At 43.3% G+C, this 19,019-nt stretch overlaps 1 long non-coding RNA gene across 1 annotated transcript in view; it reads right to left on the reverse strand.

Moving 5' to 3' along the window:
• Window positions 1-890: 890 nt before the first annotated feature.
• Window positions 891-19,019, reverse strand: part of LOC139166793 (uncharacterized) — a 39,376-nt gene continuing 21,247 nt past the window's right edge. The window contains exon 3 of the long non-coding RNA XR_011559046.1: window positions 891-3,501. This is a non-coding gene — a long non-coding RNA (uncharacterized lncRNA). The remainder of the gene's footprint in view (window positions 3,502-19,019) is intronic.

Below are 19,019 nucleotides of genomic sequence, written 5' to 3' on the forward strand. Positions count from 1 at the left end.
GAAGGCGGTCTCGGAGATATTCTGGTCCGATGCCATGAAGGGCTTTATAGGTCATAACCAACACTTTGAATTGTGACCGGAAATTGATCGGCAACCAATGCAGACTGCGGAGTGCTGGTGTAACATGGGCATACCTGGGGAAGCCCATTACTGCTCTTGCAGCTGCATTCTGCATGATCTGAAGTTTCCAAACACTTTTCAAAGGTAGCCCCATGTAGAGAGCATTACAGTAGTCGAACCTCGAGGTGATGAGGGCATGAGTGACTGTGAGCAGTGAGTCCCGGTCCAAATAGGGCCGCAACTGGTGCACCAGGCAAACCTGGGCAAACGCCCCCCTCACCACAGCTGAAAGATGGTTCTCTAATGTGAGCTGTGGATCAAGGAGGACGCCCAAGTTCCCCCCCAGGGTGATGGATGGACAGATGGAATTGTCCTTGGGAGGCAAAACCCACAGCCACTCCGTCTTATCAGGGTTGAGTTTGAGTCTGTTGACACCCATCCCAGCCCCAACAGCCTCCAGACACCGGCACATCACTTCCACTGCTTCGTTGATTGGAATGTGTTGTATCATGCATGACATACTGTATATCCTCTATGCAGAGAGAATATACTCTATGCAGATTAGGGTGGATTCATCAAATTCTTGAACTTCACTGAGTTTACTTCTTTGTTTGGAGATGCTTCATTATCAGACCAGATAACATCATTAGTACATGATGCAATTGAATTTTCTGGCTATTTATATTGCTGACTGACATGTTGAGAAAGGTTAGGTCCATTTGTTCCATCAACAGTGATTATTTTCTTTTCCTTGACTAGCTTGGAGATTGACTTATTCCAATATATATGCTAATGGATTATTTATCTCAGTATCTTGGAATTTTCTTCCATTTTTGGGATCTGGCTTCTTAGACGAGGCCAGGTAGACTATTTTTCCTAACATTTAAATGAAATATAAGGCACTATAGCTTGTATACATTATTTGTGGTCCCAGTTCCTGTGTTGGTGAAAAACAGTTCTTGACTTTTTTCCCTTGCAATCTTTTATGCATATGAATCCTGTACAAAGACATAGACTGAACTCCTGCCATTTCATACTGCTCCAAATCCTTGGAGAGGGGCGGCAAATCAATCAATCAATCAATCAATTAATCAATCAATTAATTAATCAATCAAATAAACAATAAACAAACAAACACCGTATTAATCCAAAAACCCATTCCTAATTACTGTAATGTTTTCCCGTAACTTAAAAAAAAAATCTTATCACTTCCTTCATGTTCCATTACCTTCATTTTTTTTCCAGGTGATTAGGTGAAGCAGAAGTTGAAAGCTGGTATTTTCTTAGTAAGTATTTTCTGTGTTCAATTAGAACCCCAAATGCTGGCAAATAAATTGCTCACTACTCTTCAGTATATAACAAACTCAAAACAATTTTCAGTATAGATAATCGCCAGGGAAACAGAAGACACAATTGGGGCCAGGGGGGTCTGCTAGGTGATCAATAATAATAATAATAAAATTCTGATGATTTTTCTTTGTCAAGAACACTTTTGATAAATGAAGTATAAGTATAATGAAGTATAAAAAAATCAAAAGATTTGTCAAGAACTTTACCATAGCCAATATTTTTTTTAAAAAAACAACATTCAAACAATGCTTAAAAACTTATTAGGTGCCCAATTTTCCAGGGACTAGAAGCTAAACACTTATGGTAAAGGTTATCAAGGAATCCAGTACTGTGGATTGACAGAAAAATCAACAATGGCAAAGTGCTTCTATCGTTTTGCCAAGAAAATTGTACTAGTTTGTCATTCATTTATTCAGTTCAACTTAAACTGACTCTGGGAAGGTTCACCATGAATTCTGCTCTCCTATAAGAGTCATTTAGCTTTTAATTAAAAGTACAATGCTTTATTTCTTCTTAATAATAACTGAGTAAGATACCTTTTGACATAGGATATGTCAAAAGGAAGTGCCTTTGGAAAACTGTAACAAGATATCAATTGTGATGTTTCAGGAACAGTGCAAAATATTTTTAAGGCTTAACTTAGCTGATAAATATTCCCTATAATTACATGGACATTTGATATATTTTTACTGCAATACTTGTGAAGAATTGATGACCAGATTTCAAAGTAATATAAAAATAATCTACAGTTCACACGTAAAAGTATGATTTTATGTTGCGGATAAGAACCACCTTCTGTGAACTTCCTATTAACATATTCATATAGATGTTTATTTCATTATTCATAGTTCACTTATTTTGCATTCATGAATTTATAATATGCTGCTTTGTATTCATGAATTGTAATTTGCTATTTCATCAATTCTAAGTTATGAATTGAAACTTGTTTACGTAGCTTGTGGTGAATTAACTCTGTGTCATATCAAGTGCCACACTGGTGGAAACTGAATGTCTGCTTTGATTTCAGTCAAAGTTCTCAGAGAAAATTAAATGAAGTGAAGCTGTCAAAGCAAATTAAAACAAGTAAAAGTTCTCAGAAGGTACAAATTCATGTAAATATGATGAGTTTAAAGTAATAAAAATGATATATTTGAAGAAAATATAAATGATTCCCATTTAAAATAAAAGGACACATTCCATTTGATATATTTTTTTAAAAATAACATAAAAGTATATCCACAAATATATACACAGGTATATATAAAGTAGGCAATAGAAAACCACTTCTAGTTTCCTGCAACATTGTCATAAAAAATACATACATGCTTTTCTAAAACCTCTAGAAACTTAATATCTATGGAGATATTCAGTAATCCAGGCCATGTTTGTTCCAAAGGTGCTTTTTCAAGAGACAATTGGACTTTCTGGTTTTTTTCTTTGAAGATGTTTCACTTCTCTCCAAGAGACTTCTTCAGCTCTGACCGGATGGTTGGGAATGCAAGGATTTATACTCCTTGCAGACAAATGGTCATTTGCATTATTTTATTGAGTCATTGAGGTCACCTGGATGTTTATCAGTTGTCATCAGGGTCACCTGAGTAGTACAAAAGGGTGCAGAGTCTTCTTGGGACTGCTGAAAGGACTGTGTTGTAGCCTGGAGATAGTTGATGTTGTATCCCTTCACCTCTGTTGAGCTGACAAAAATGGTCTCTTTGACCCTTCTTTCAAACCAGTAGTCCTCTCTGTCCAAAATGTGGATTTTGCTGTCCTGAAAATAATGGCTTTTGTTTTTAAAATGAAGATGGACCGCTGAATCTAATCCTGATGGATTTGTTCTCCTAAGTTGTGCCATGAATTTATGGACTAGTTGTTTTGTTTCCCCAATGTAGAGATCTACATTTGGTTGGGGAGAAAAGCCAGGATAAAATATAAGGTAATGCAAGATTTGAGAAGTAAAGGAGGTTTTGGTTTCCCAGACTGGGAGCTTTACTACCATGCGGCATCCGTGATATGGATTGAGGATTGGACTCAGTTGAAATGTAAGATGATATTGACATTAGAAGGTCAGGATCTGCGAATCAGCTGGCTTTTCTATGGGAAGGGAAGAACAAAATTCATGCATGTTTTCAGAGACACAACAACAACAATAACAACAACAGGTCTTCTAGTCCAACCTCTTGCTGAGGCAGGAAAACCTACACTATTTCAGACAAATGGCTATCCAACATCTTTTTAAAAACTTCTAGTGTTGGAGTATTCACAACTTCTCGCGGCAAGCTGTTCCACTGGTTAATTGTTCTGTCAGGAAATTTTTCCTTAGTTCTAAGTTACTTCTCTCCCTATTTTGTTCCCACCCATTGCTTCTTGTTCTACCCTCAGATGCTTTGGAAAATAGCCTGACTCCCACTTCTTTGTGGCAACCCTTGAGATATTAGAACACTGTTATCATGTCTCCCCTGGTCTTTTTTTCATTAAACTAGACATACCCAGTTCCTGCAACTGTTCTTCAGAGAGACAGAGGGAGGGAAGGAGGGAGAGGGGGGGGGAGAGAATTACACACAGACACACTTTCAAGCAGGTTATTTATATAATTATAAAAATATATAATTATATTGTCATTTAAACCAGTTTTATATAATGGGATTTACAACCACGAATTTTTATAGTTTTGTAGTCAGAAAAGTAACAGATTTCATGTAATTGCTTTTTATATACCATCATTTATAGTGTTAGAAATGATAGAGTATTCTAGAAGCAAGATATTTATATGGATTTCTTTATTTGCAGAGAAGAATAATTCAGGAATATGTTCAGATAGCAGAAAGTCTACCAAAGTGAACAGTTGGCATAAATGTCACCAGTTCACTTTATAGAGCTAAACTATATGGCAAATTGCTACATCTTGATTCTTGTTTTGCTTTTAGTACAATTGCTGACAATCAAATAAATCAAACACAAAATTACCGAAATGGCATGTTGTGCTATCTTACATATAATCAAAGGATAATGTTACTGTTTTACCATAACTTGCAATGCAAGTTATTTTTTTGGCTGTTACAGATACAATGACTTTATCATTTAAATGGAAAACTAGCAAATCTATATCCTGACAGTCAAGTTGGTGCTATCAGCTCATTCTTCAATTGTTATGAGTACAGTATGTTATGTTATGTTGTTAGGTTACATTACATTACTTAACATTACATTATGTTATGTTACGTTGTTTGATATGCCTCCCATCTAGCAATAAAATGTATATAAAAGCAATTATAAATATAAAAATAAATTTAAAATTACAAGAATTAAATATCAACTGAAAATTAAAGGCTGATGCAGAACATAGTGGTGTCTTCTAAGTCAGTGCACCAACATCTCCAACCTGGCGGATCTCCATCAGGCCCTAAACCAACTAGCAGAGCCAGGTGTTAAGGCACCCTCTGGCAACAAGATACTTGAAAGAATGAGTCTATGGCAGAAAAGGCCTTATAAACTCAGTTAGCTAAATTTCCTTGACTGAAAGGGTTTGCAGAACGCTCCTTCTGCCACAATGAGTGGATTGAGCCAATTCCATTGGGGTGAGATGGTTCTTCAAATACAAGGTAGCCTTCGATTTATTATCACAATTGACCCCAAAATTTCTGATTCTGAGAAAGATAGTTGTCAAGAGAGTTTTGCCCTATTTTGTGATCTTTTTTTTGCCACATTTGTTCAGTTATTTAGTGCAGTTATTAAATTAGTAGCTTGGGTTGTTATGTGAATCTGGCTTTTCCGCTGACTTTACTTGTCAGAAGGCCACAAAATGGTGACATATCAGTTATCAACTATTCAAAGTTTGATCATGTGATCATGGGGATGCTGCAACAGTCATAAGTGTGAAAAATGGTCATGTCAATTTTTTCAGTGCCATTGTAACTTTAAATGGTCACATTAAAGAATGCTTGTAAGTCAAGAACTACCTGAACCCATCCCATAAAGGGCTTTAAAGTGATTACCAACAGCTTGAATTGGACCAGGAAGTAGATCAGTAACCATTGTAGCTTATGTAACAGTGGCGTTACATGTGTCACCCTAAGTACCCACAGAACTATCCAGATTGCTGCATTCTGAACAAATTGTAGCTTCTGAATTTTCTTCGAGGCTTGCCTTTATGTAGAGTATAATGTAGTAATCTAATTAAAAGATGACCAGGTAATGAGTGACTGAGTAGCATGTCCTCATAATCCAAAAAAGGGTGTGACTGTTGTATATCATGAAATTGTACAAAGCCTTGCTTAGCCATGATTGCCACCTACTCTTTGAGCAGGAGTTGCAAGTCTTGGAGAACCCTCAATTTGTGCACCTGATCTGTCTGGGATACTGCAACCCCAACCAGAACTAAAGATGATAAATCTCTAGATCAGTGGTTCTCAATCTTTCTAATGCTGCGACCCCTTAATACAGTTCCTCGTGTTATGGTGACCCCCAACCAGTGTTCCTTCTAATTTTTTTTGGGGGGGGGGGGTGGAAAAGTATAGTGTCTGAGCGGCAGTCCCTTCGGGACTGGGCAGCACAGAAATAATAAATAAACAAATAAATAAACAAATAAACAAACAAACAAATAAAAAAGCCAACCTGTTTTGCCTCAGAGAATTTCAAAATAAAATATTGTACTGTGTGTCTATAACAGTGAGCTCATAATAGGGCAACTCTATCAATATCAAAATGCCACTTAAATAGTTGAGCTAGTTTCAAACTAGATTTTGATTTTCTTTCTCTCTTCCTTACTCCCATTCTTTTTCTTTCTCTTTTCCTTCCTCTCTTTTTTCTATCTGTTTCTCTCTCTTCCTCTCTCTCTCCTTCCCTCTCACTCTTTCCCTCTCGGCTTCTGGGCAGATTTGGAAAACTCTGAGTTGATGATGATTTTTAAGTGAGTGATTGCTCACTGCTCAGCTTAGAGGGAACTATGCCCCCAACCATAAGCCTAGTATCAATTCTCCCAAAAGAGCTTTAAGCTGATTGGCAGGAAGGTCAGAGGAACCCCTGCATTGTAAACACCTGATTGGTCGGATTGTAAAAATACGTTCCAAGGCGCCAGAATAGAAGCTGTAGTTCCTAACAACTTGGGAAATTTGTCTTTTTCTATGGTCTGGCGACCCCTGTGAAATGGTTTTTCAAACCCCAAAGGGGTCTCGACCCACAGTTTGAGAACCACTGCTCTAGATCATGAAGTTCCATGCACTCACAGCCATTTACATTACTGGGGTTCAGTTGTGGTCTGCTATGCTCCTCCCAGACACCACCACCACCACCAGCCCTTCAGGCACTGGAAAAGGGCAGTCACAGCACCACATGGATCATTCAGAATAGAAAAGTAAAGTTGAGTATCACCAGTGTATTGATGACACCTCATTCTGTGGGGTCAGATGACCTTATCTAGTGATTTCATATTGACATTAAAAAGAAGCAGAGAGAATACTGAATCTTGTGGTACTAACCCTTTAATGCTTGCATTTATAAATATTACAGTTTCTAATATTATAGTATGTTGAGCAATGTAAAAATAGTATTTCATAATCCATAACCATTTATGTAACAACTTTATGCCCTCTGATGCAATCCCGCTGTTGAAATTTCTGGGATTTTGTTTTCCCCTATAAAGATGGGTTTGTGAGTTCACCAAGTAATTTCCAGGATTTTAAAAGTTTATATATGGAGGACAGCAGGGGGAAATGATAAGGACAGCAATTTATTTTTCTGTAAAATTGTTCCTCCAGAAAAATAATGGTTGATGTTGTGCACTAAGTCATGGATACTGGAATTCCCACAGTAATGGCTAGGTTTAGAGAAACATTATAAACCAGAGACAAAGAAATAATACCTTTAGCAGGATGTAAAAACACTAAAAAAAAAAGACAAAATGGCTAGTGATCTGACATTTCATCATAAAATCCCAGCATCACTATGTGTAGAAAAAAGGAATTGGTAAGGATTGCAATATCTTGCCTATAGAGACTTGATTACGATTCCTTGTATAAAACCTGCAGCTAAAGCAACTTTAACATGATTTGATTGATACATATTTGCAGAAGAGCCGGAGTAACGACACGAACACAAGAGCTGGATTTAAAACTGGGTCATTTTTATTAAAATAAATTAGCATAATTTATTTAAATAAATCAGCATAATTAACATAACTAACTATGACCCAAACAATGGACCTGCAGGGTCAAACAAATGCTTCCGGGGCGGAAAATGACATAACATAAACTTCCTGGGCAATTTATGGGCGTAGCTCCATGCTAGTCCAGGTGAGGGACCCCTCCCTCACCTGAGACCCTGCCATGCACTTGCATGTGGGAGGTCCCGCCGGCTAACCCCTAACAGGGGAATTAAATGTGCGGGACCCAAAGACAGGTTCCCCCCAAACTGCTCAGGTTGTCAATACCACAAGCTTGGATAGAACCTGTCAATCATCCCCAAAGATGCCCAACGGAGAACACGCAGTTGCTAAACCACCCCCAGTTTTCCGCCTCTAACCTGCCACGGAGCGGGGGTCAGATCTCTATCTTGGCCCCCCGACTCCCCCCTCTAACTGCACCAGCTCGCGCAGTGACCGCTGCAGGTCCTGTAAGAAAATGGCGTTCCCCTGTTCTGACAGGTGAACGCTGTCGGCCCGGTAAAGCCACGGCCAATCTACAGTGATGAGGGGATGGGCCACTACAACCCCACCTAATTCCCTGACTATTTTACCCAGGGCCTTATTTACTCTCCGCCTAACCCAGTGAATGGCCCTAAGGGAAAGGGCATCCCTCCAAGTGATCCTCGAGAGGATCTCTGACCACACCAATTGCGTGTTGGGCCACACAGTGCGAAGCCACCGCAGGTCTTCGCGAGCCTGGCAGATCAAGGGCAGACCTCCAAGCAGGCATAGGTCATTGCCACCTAAGTGCAATACCAACCATCTGGGCGCAGCAATGGGATGCCGCCCTCCCAGGACCCCTGGGTGCAGCATTAGGATGCCGCCCTCCCAGCAACTGCGGCAGAAGGCTCTCCCACCGCATACCTCTCCTTCCCATCCACACGACATTGACCCAATGGCCCAAGGACAGCTGGGTCCCCACGGTGCTTCTTGCTGCTGAGCGGCCAGAACAAAAAATCATGCTGTGGCCGCACAGCAACGCCGTCGGTTTTGTAATGGCATGGCTACCTGGAAGAGGACACAGAGAGGTTACCTAGCCTAAGACCCTGACCTGGATCCTCATCAGGCCTAACATAACCCAAATACCCTGCTGACCGCCAGCGGCCGATCTCCCGAATCCTCTGGGCCGGGAAACCTGAAAGTGCCGTGCTAGTGGCGGCGCCGATACGGAACGAGTGCGTTCCATAACCGGTGGGATCAATGCCTACTTTAGCCATGGCTCTGGACACTAAAACCCAGAATTGATAATGGGTCAGAGGGGTACCGTCCTGGTGTTTAAAAAGGTACCCTTGCCCCGACCCCCTCAAGCTACAAAAATGCTGCAAAGCAGCCACCGGGCACACAGACTGGTCGGTGGCCGCGCTAAGCTCTATCCTAACCCCTCTGTGCAACTGATCTGTCTTGGAATGTCTCACCAAAAGGGAGACACCCCCCTGCCTAAAGGCTAGATCAGAGAACTGGAAGGCACGAAGCGACGTGTCAGCCTGCGAGGAGGCCATGGCCTCGCTGACCCATAGGGCCCCAAAAAACATGACACAAGTCGCTGCCCTAAAAAGATGGGCCTCGTACAGAGAGGCACACAGACTGTCCAAAGCCTGATTAATCAGTGACAGTTGCTGTACCGTCAGGGCCTGATGCGTATCAGAAGGGGTCCCCTGTCGCTCCCTCACCCAGCCTTCCAGCATCTTCCGAATGCGGAAGTCACCAGAAAAGTCCCTAACCCCCCCCCCCCCCCCACCTTGGACAGAAAGGCGAGGCCGGCTAACGTTGGACCTAATTGTCCTAACTGAAAGGCCATACTGCCTAAGCTGGACACAAAATTCTGCCAGGTGTTCTACTGGGGCAGGCCAACTATGGGGGTAACCCCTATCCTGCCTGAAATCCCCAAACTCCTTACCTGCATGCTGATAAGCCCTCAGGGTGCCTGGTGCCACTGAGAGGGCCATAGCCCTGCAGGCCTCTTCTATCCACTGCTCAGGAGCCCGCCCAGGCTCCAAAGGTGGTCGGGAAAAGCCTCTGGCGACGCGCGAGCCCACGGGGCCAGGGTCCGAAACCTGGACAACTGACCACGGGACAAGGCGTCAGCAATCCCGTTATATAACCCAGGGACATGTCTAGCCAAAAACAATGCGTTTAGGGACAGAGACCTGTGCACAAAATGGCGGACAAGCCGCATGACCCTGTCGCTCTTGGAGGACAGGGCGTTAACAACATGGACAACCGCTAGGTTGTCACACCAAAAGTGCACCGTCCTGTCCCTAAACTGCTCTCCCCAAAGCTCTAAGGCCACTACCAAGGGAAAGAGCTCTAAAAAGGTCAAATCCTTAACCAGGGGAGAGGCCCTCCATTCTGGAGGCCAAGCAGACCAGCACCACTGGTCACCTAACACAACCCCGAAACCACAAGCCCCCCAGAGCATCTGAACATAACTGCAGCTCAGCTTCCAAAAGAAGCTCGTGCCTCCAAAACGACAACCCATTAAACCATTCTAAGAACTCCCGCCATACGCACAGGTCAGCCCTGACCCCTGCGCATAAGCGGGTACGATGATGGGGCAAACGGAGCCCCTTCATCGCACTGTACAACCTCCTAGAAAAAGCCAGGCCAAGCACAACAACCCGGCAGGCAAAATTAAGAATCCTGGCTAATTCCTGGAGCTGCCGAAGAGTGACCTTCCTGCAGCCCAGGACCATATCGAGCTTACCCCGAATCTTAACCAACTTGTCCAGGGGCAATCTGGAAGATTGCTCCTCAGAGTCCAATTCAATACCCAGGAAGGTAATCTTGGTGGCAGGGCCCTCGGTCTTCTCGGGGGCCAAAGGCACCCCCAAATGAGCACAAAGAGCTTCGAAGTCCTGCATTAGAGCCAAACATTGCTCCGAACGTGCAGGCCCGGCCATCAAGAAATCATCAAGGTAGTGAACAACCGAACCCCGACCGCTGCGCCTCCTGAGCGCCCACTCCAAGAAGGTGCTGAAGCTTTCAAACAGAGAGCACGAAACAGAGCAACCCATAGGTAAAGCTCTGTCCACATAAAAACCACCTTCAAAGTGGAAGCCCAAGAGCTCGAAGTCGTCGGGGTGTATGGGGAGGAGCCGGAATGCCGACTTAATGTCGCATTTACCCATAAGGGCTCCAACCCCACACTTCCTAACCATGGCCACGGCCGCATCAAAGGATGCGTACCGGACTGAACAAAGTTCGTCAGGAATGAAGTCATTCACTGACTCCCCTTTTGGAAAAGATAAATGGTGAATCAACCTAAATTCACCACTCGCCTTTTTGGGGACCACATCCAATGGGGACACCCTAAGATTCAGGAAGGGCGGCTCCGGGAAAGGCCCAAGGACCCTGCCCTTGGCCACCTCCTTCCGGATCTTTTCCCTAACGATGTCTTCATGTCCCACAACCGATCTAAGATTGTCGGACATGAAGGCTTTCCTAACCCCCATGTAAGGGATCATAAATCCCTCAGAAAAACCTAGCAGGAGAGCATCCGCTCTCGAGCGAGGGTGGTAGTCCTTCAACCAACTCTTTAAAGCCTGAAGATTAATTGGGCTGGGCCCCTTTACCCCCAGCAGGTGGGGGCTGCTTTGCTCGACCCCCTCCCTTTTTGTCCACCCCCTTTTTTGGGCGGGGACACACTGAAGTGGCATGGGGACCCCCGCAGTTCCTGCACGCATGCTTGTACTTGCAAAAGGGACGAAAACATGCCCCTTTTACAGCAAACTCATGACATGCAGGGGAGGCACCCTTCCCTGCACCCCCCCGTGGCAGCCTTAGCCGGGATAGAAGCCGTGGGCTCCTCCTCCATGTAGTGCCCACTGTCCATCCTGTCGCAACCCTCCTTACCGGACATGTAGGTTGCCTGAAACCAGAGGTCAGGTACCACTATGTCCCAGGGCAGCGTGGGGTCAAACACCACCCGTATCCTAAACCCCTTATCATAATGCCTCCATATGGTGCCCTTATACTCAAAGTGGGCCCTCGCTATGAGATCGATATATTTGAGCATAGCAGCGGCTCTAGCCGTCTGCCTTTGAATTACCACTGAGGCATAGGCCAAGTAAGCGTACAGCCAAGAGCTGAAACACTTACTGACCTTAGTTTTCTTAGGCTTCTCCCCGGGCACTACATCTTTGTCCTGCTTAGGGACCTCCCGATTTAAAAGGGAAAAAAAGGTCCACATAATCCCCTCTCCAAATCGCCTCTTTGACCGACGGGTGCAAGTGAAACCCCAGGGGAGTGGCCGGCAACACGCACGGGATCGCCCCTGCCATAAGGCTCGCAAAAGGGTCCCATACTGTGGAAGCCCCCATCCCCATGAACCCAGGGGCTGGCGGGGCTGGCGGAACCCAGGCCCCCATGACAGCCGGGGCTGGCGGAACCCAGGCCCCCATCCCCGGCGCCCAGGGCCCTAATGAAACCCCCCACCGGGTGGCGGTGCCATCGAGGCGGGAACCGGCAGGGACCACACCTGATTACAGGTGCCCGCCGGAGACCCCAAAAGATTGGCCCCACCCGCAAAACCCAGCAGGACCGAGGCCTGACCGGGCGGAGGAGGGAGTGAAGGGGGTGGCACGTGTGGTGTGACCTCACCTGCCCTGAAAGGGGGAGAAGACATCCAAGGCAGCCCCGGGATCCTGGGGCCTGGCGTTGACGTCATCTGCCCGGGCTGGGCTCTCTGCCCCGACTGGGCTGCAGCCTCCTCCGGATCTCTCCCCAGAGCCGCCGACGCGGAGGCATCCCCCATCCCGGATCCGGACCTCCAGCGCTCGAGTTCATCAAGGTGCTCAAGGACCCTGGCCGAAGAGAGAGAAGGCAAATCCTGCTGAGGAACGGGTGGCACCAACCCCATTCCCACCAGCGGGACCCCCCCAGGGGCCCCTTCCATGGTAGCCCTGACCCGGGCCGAGGGCCTCAACGCCCTCCTAGGCCTAGCCGCCGGCCGGGCCAGTGTGGCCGAGGCCTTCTGCCTCTTAGGGCCCATGAGACCACTTAATTATTAATTGTTATTATTATTATGTATTCTAATTCTATGTTACTTATGATATTATTAATTTATTTAATTAGCTAAGTGTATCTTTCTTACACCAAAAGAAGCTGGAGCCGTAAGGCCCCAAGCCTCAAAGAGGGCAGCAGGTGGCCCCTGCCCCAAAAGGCAGAGAAGCAGCGACGCTGCAATCAGGGGCCAACCGCCCTCCCAAGTAGGGGCTCACACAGCCCTTGAATGCCTAACCGGTCCCGGGAAGGCAGGCCGCAACAACCCCCCCCACCAGCGACCGGCGAGCCTAGCCCCGCCGATCGATCCCTCCTGCTCCCAAGAGGGACCCTGGAACGATCCCCCCTGATCCCAGGGGGAAGCTCCCCATACCACTGAAGCGGCAAGGCTCCTCCGAGCCCCAAGCCGCCACTGCCGCCTTCTCGCCCGACACCAGACAACCGCACTCCACGAGCCTCCGACGAGGCACACAAAATGGCGGCCGCGCCACGAGGCAGCCTCCAAAATGGCCGACAAAGAGCAGACACCCAGCCGAGTGTCTGCTCAGATGCAGCGTCCGGGCGAAAAGGTAGAGCCCGGGCCTGCACGCCCTTTTATAGGGCTGGCAGGCCCCACCCGGACATGTCACCGATCAGGCCACTGTGGCCTGATCATCGGCCGAAGTCTCGCAATCTCGCGAGACTTCGGCTGAAACCAACATGGCGGCTGCGCCATGTGTCCGGTCGCCCCGTTGCCTTGCTGCAAACGGTGCTGGCGGGTAAGTCCGCCGGTGCTATTTTATTCATGACTACTGCTACTGTACACAGTTTGTTCCTATTGTTTTTTCCTTCCTGTGAAACTGATTTGGTTTAGATTTTTGTTTGTTTCTGTCTTACTTTATTTGCAAAGATGACATATCCTGCTCTTCATATAATGGATATAAATGAGCACTATACTAATCCTTTGCATGTTTTAAAATGTTGTAAAATCAATGAAAATTGTAGAATAAGTTGTTTTGTATTGGTAAAATAATAATTTGATAAGGCAAAAATTATAATGTTAATGCTTCAAGTAAATGAAGGTAATTCATCAAAAGTAAATGGATAGAAACAGAATCTAGATTTGTGATAGATAATTAAATTAAAAAAGAAAAGAACGATGATCTGGATAAATATGGAGAGAACAAATTATTTTAAGAACATTGGGTAGTGTTTAGGAAGTTAATTGGCTTTTTCTATTTGAAATTTTAATCCAGCAATTTTTCCAGGTTTGCATATATTCATATTAAGTAATGATTCTACCTAAATTACTGCTTTTTTTTGGCCACTTTGTCATTCATTAATAATCACCCTTCACATTTGGATAGCATGTCACCTTATGAATACATCTCATTAGGTTTTTCACTTGGTTCAGGCCTTTTGCTGTTTCTTTCTGATGGAAGCTATAAATCATTCTGAGCTATGTCACTAAAGACCAGCAACATGCAGTAGAAAGACCTATATCCTGGCTGAAATCAGCTCAAATGGATTCTGCATAAATTTTTATTCTGCTATGAATAACTATTGCCATTCTCATCATAGTTCTTTTTAATATATCTCAATGAAAATAAAGAGTTTTTAAGTGTTTAATGTAAAAAGGCTAGTTGTTGACTTATTTTCACTAGTAAATTCTTCTAAGACCTCCTTCAAAAATATTAGTCATGAATATCATAAATGCTAGTCCTGACCTTGGACTTCGAAGTATGTTTTACCAGCCATTTGAAACATTATTTCAGATGGTCGCTAAATATATCTTTGTACTTTCAAAAAACATGAATTGCAAAACATATAGAAAGCTGGGTTAGACAAGGGTTAATTCCTAAAGCTCTTAATTACCTGCAGTCATGTTTTAATCATTGTTCTTCCTCCCATCTGTGAAAGGAATAGCTTGCGTTGCACATGTTGCAAGAATGAAATTCAAACAGATCAATACCAGAATAAATTAGAGGGCTACTTTTAATTGCCAGGCAAACAAAGCATGATTTCAGGAATTCTGAAACCTGTCAGTGGTATATCCATTTAGAACATTAATGGTGCTACTAATTGAGATTTTGTCTTTGCATTTGGTATGCTAAAAATACCGTAGGACCAACGTTTCTTTTTGAATATTGGAAAAATAATTGCTGCACTAGGCTGTGAAGATTAGGGAGGAAGAACAAACTTCCAGGAGAAAAGGCAGAAAAAGTGAAAAGGTTCTGCTGGGTGAATAGCTTTTGAAAATGGATTTGAAGGTGATGTTAGGGAAGTAGTCTTAAAAAAAGGGCTACATGTGGAAATAGAAAATGAAATAATAGATGAAGTGGAGTTTTTCAGAGTATAGAGAAGCGAGTTCAGATTTCAGTAGCAGTCTATAAAGGCAAGCTTACAGAAAATGTCCATTATTGAAATTATTTCAAATAAGGTCTCCAGAGAATCCAGATGTTATCTAGCCTCAAGAGGCTATCACCTTTACCTACAAAGGATTAATTTAGAGCTCAGAGGAAAGCTCTCTTTACTTCCCAGAAGAGAATAAGGAGAAAAAGAGCAAGGATGTTTTTTCACAGTTTTTGTTTTCTTGGCAGAAGCAAAAGTATTTGTATTACTGGACATGCCTTTCTAAATTGCAAATATTTTTAAAGGAAAATCCATCTGTTTTTGGAAAATAGATGCTCTAACGGCGAACCTATGGCAAACATGCCATAGGTGGTATGTGGAGCCATATTGGAGGGCACGCGAGGTGTTGCCCTATGTCAACTCCAGTATGCATACACACACTAGCCAGTTGATTTTCAGCCTTGGGAAAGGCTGTTTTGCCCTAGGGATGCTTTAGGGAAGTTTTCCTGAAACCCAGAATAAAAAAGACTGCCCAACAGGCAAACATGAAGTTTGGAAAAATGGACTTCCGGTTTGTCTGTGATGCTGTTTTTTGCACTCCAAAGCCCTCAGAGAAAAACAGCACTATGGGCAAACCAGATGTCCATTTTCCCAAACTTCCAGTTTATCTATTTGGCCATTTTTATTTCACCGTCCCAAGCTTCAGTGAGGCCTGTGCACATGCACAAGGATGGAGGTATTGTGCGCATGTGCAGGGGCAGTGCAGGAGGGAGTTGCACATGCATGGGGAGAATGTACATGCTAGCACACACACACACACACACACATACCTTTTTGGCATGTGAACAAAAAAAGGTCCGCCATCACTGCTCTAGAAAATTCAATGCCCAATCAATCATAGGCCAGTATGATCTAGTGGTTAAAGCTACAGGATAGAAGACAGAAGACTGGTTTTCATACCTAGATTGAATTTGCAAGTAAGGCCACCAATCTATTTTTATTCCAATCAATGCTGACAACACCAGTTTTTAAGCTCGTGGTTCATTTCTAAAATTCTTTGCCTTCTCATTGGATGTTGACCTTTGTTGGAAGTGTTGATGAAAACACCACTTCAGCTCCTAATTCTTTAACCTTTTCCCTTAGCTGTTTGTAATCTCTTGTTATTGTTTTTAGATTCTTTGTTGTGTCATTGGTCTCCACATATAGGAGACGAAAGTGGTAGAAATCAGTGAGGTTGATTATCTAGTAAAGTTCTAGTTACATCTTTGATTTTTGCTCCAAGGAGACAATATACTTTCCTAGATTGACATGTGCAGAGTGTAGTTTCTATTCCCCAAAGAATCAAATTATCACCAATATTCACCTTCCCCCCCCTAGGGAAGTGTAGGATACTGTTCCTCCTGTCATAGGTTAAATCTCATTTCTAGAAACTATAGGTGACTGCTCTTTTGTAAGTGTCTGCAGATTTTCTTCTAGGTGAAGGCTATGAAAGTGATTGTTCAGTTCCAGAGGGGCTTCACTGCATTGTGCTAGGGTAGATAGTGGGGGCTTTATTGCTCTTTTGTTCTAAAATGACATATTATTTATAAGGTCATTTTTAAAGAAGCTGTTTGCTCCCTATTGTGTTTATTTTTGGTGTAGTCTTCTTGTTTAGGTTGGGGATTCTCACTTTGTTCATTGAGTTTCAGAGTGGCTAGAGACCCTTTACTTTTTCTTTTAATATTTCATATGATCTACATTTGATACATATATAGTTTGGGTTTTCTGTGAACAAGTTCAAGCATATGACATATTTTGCAAGTCATTATAATGTCAGTCTCTGTTTCTTTTTTGTGTTAAAAAACGTAAATTTCTACAAATTTATTTTTACCTTTGTGAAGTGTTGGCCCTTGACCATTTGTTCTCTTTCTTCCACATTCATCACTATGTTCCTTGTTTTAAGGGTCTATTTTTCTACAATTTTTTATTTTTTTTCTTATGGATCATTAGGAATTTAAAAATGTCTAAAGAATTAAAATATATAAACTTTTTTCAAAATTTTAGTTGAAATAATAAATAAATAAATAATTGAAAAAGAAATTTTATAAAAATTGAAAAAGAAATTTTATAAAAATTGAAAAAGAAATTTTATAAAAATTGAAAAAAAGAATTTTAAAACTGAAAAAGGTTTTGAAATAGAAAAGGAATCTAATTTTTTTTAAAAATAAAACTTGAAAAAAGATGACAAAATTGAAAAAAGTAATTAAAAACTGAAAAAGGAAACTTAAATATTAGAAAAAAGAATTTTTAAAACTTCAGACATTTAAAAAAAATTAGAATTTACAGTAGTTCTTAAACCTTTATGAAGTGTTATGCACTTCTTCATAATAGAAAAATCAGTTTTTTTTCTAGGATATGCTTAGCTTTTAATCCTCCACACCCTTCCTTGGAAGTTTATTCCTTTTCTCTCTATCCACAAGTGTTATCTACTTATCCTTTTTCTTCCTGTCTTCTTGCCCTTCAGTTGCCTGGCAGAGTTTTCAAATATGATGTGCTGATCTGCCACACTGCTCTCAGCTGCTGCTGCTCTGTCATGCTGTGGATACTCCAGTTTTCTATTTATTTAGTTCTGCACTGACACTGCTCAGTTGGTCTGCCACACTGATCTTAGCCACTGCTGGTCCACTACTCTCTTTTCAGTTTCTGCTCTGGGTACTCTTCTCCTCTGCCTCAGTGGTTCAGTGGTTAGAGTGCAGTACTGCAAGCTACTTCTGCCATCCATCCTTTCAAGGTCAGTAAAATGAGGACTCAGATTGGGGCAATATGCTTACTCCCTGTAAACTGCTTAGAGAGGGCTATAAATAGGATTGGGCTCCAAGGGGGATGGGATGGAACACTGTTCCACCGGCGAAAATGCACATGCAGATTCACCACCACCAATGGTGCACACACATACATGCGCTTGCACGCAAGATTTGGCTTCTGCATATGTGTAACCGAATCTCACTGCCCCACCCAGGAAGAAGAGCAGCTCATTGGGGAGATGACATTGCTGCCACTTCATCCACTTGCTCTCTTTCCTGGAGAATTTCTTCCTACAGCAGCAGAGGCACCCTTGTCAATTCCAACCGGGAGCCACCAGCAAGAAGAAATTCTCCAGGAAGGAGAGCAGCTCATTGACCAGGGTGCCTCTCCTTCCTAGCAAGCGGGAGCAATGTCATCTCCCTGATGAGCTGCTCTCTTTCCTGGAGGATTTCTTTCCGCTCGTGGCTCCTGGGTGGGTTTGACAGGGGTGCCTCTGCCACTGAGGGAAGAAATCCCCCAGAAAGAGAGAAGCTCATCAGGGAGATAATGTCATGCCCGCTTCACCTGCTTGCCGGGAAGGAGAAGTGCGCTGGTCAATGAGCTGCTCTCTTTCCTGGGGGATTTCTTCCCACAGCAGCAAAGGCAACCCGGTCTATCCTGCCCGGGAGTCACCAGCTTCGCTCCAGCTTGCCAGGAAGGAGAGGTGTCCCATTGCTCTCCTTCCTGGAGGATTTCTTTGTGCTGGTGGCTCCCGGTGCCTCTGCCACTGTGGGAAGAAATCTTCCAGGAAAGAGCTCATTGACCAGGGCGCCTCTCCTTCTTGGCAAGTGGGCGAAGCGGCAGCAATGTCATCTCCCTGATGAGCTGCTCTTCTTCCTGAGTGGGGCGGTGAGATTCGGCTGCTGCACATACACAGAAGCCAAATTTTGCATGCACATGCATATAAGCGTGTGCACCACCAGTGGTGACGAAGCTGGAGAATTGTTGAAGTTAAACAAATGTTGCTTTATTGAAATATATGTGCTAACTATTGAGAAGTCTTGATATAAAGTTGAAGGTCGTCTAAAGTTGTCTAAATTAGAAAGGAAATAAATCTAATCAACATGCATTACCAAAATGTGTCCTATGATACTGCAAGCAATGCATTAGAAAGAAACTTTACAGAGAGGCTATTGTAACATGCTCTTTAAATAAACGCCTTTTTAACCCCAATTTTTTGCGGGATCATTGAAAGTGACAATATACACCTATTTGGTGTACATATTTTCTTGCAGAGAAAATATTTTAAAAGCTCAAGATGATTACTGTGATCATA

Source organism: Erythrolamprus reginae, chromosome 4, assembly GCF_031021105.1.
Source record: "Erythrolamprus reginae isolate rEryReg1 chromosome 4, rEryReg1.hap1, whole genome shotgun sequence".
Classification (NCBI taxonomy): domain Eukaryota; kingdom Metazoa; phylum Chordata; class Lepidosauria; order Squamata; family Dipsadidae; genus Erythrolamprus; species Erythrolamprus reginae.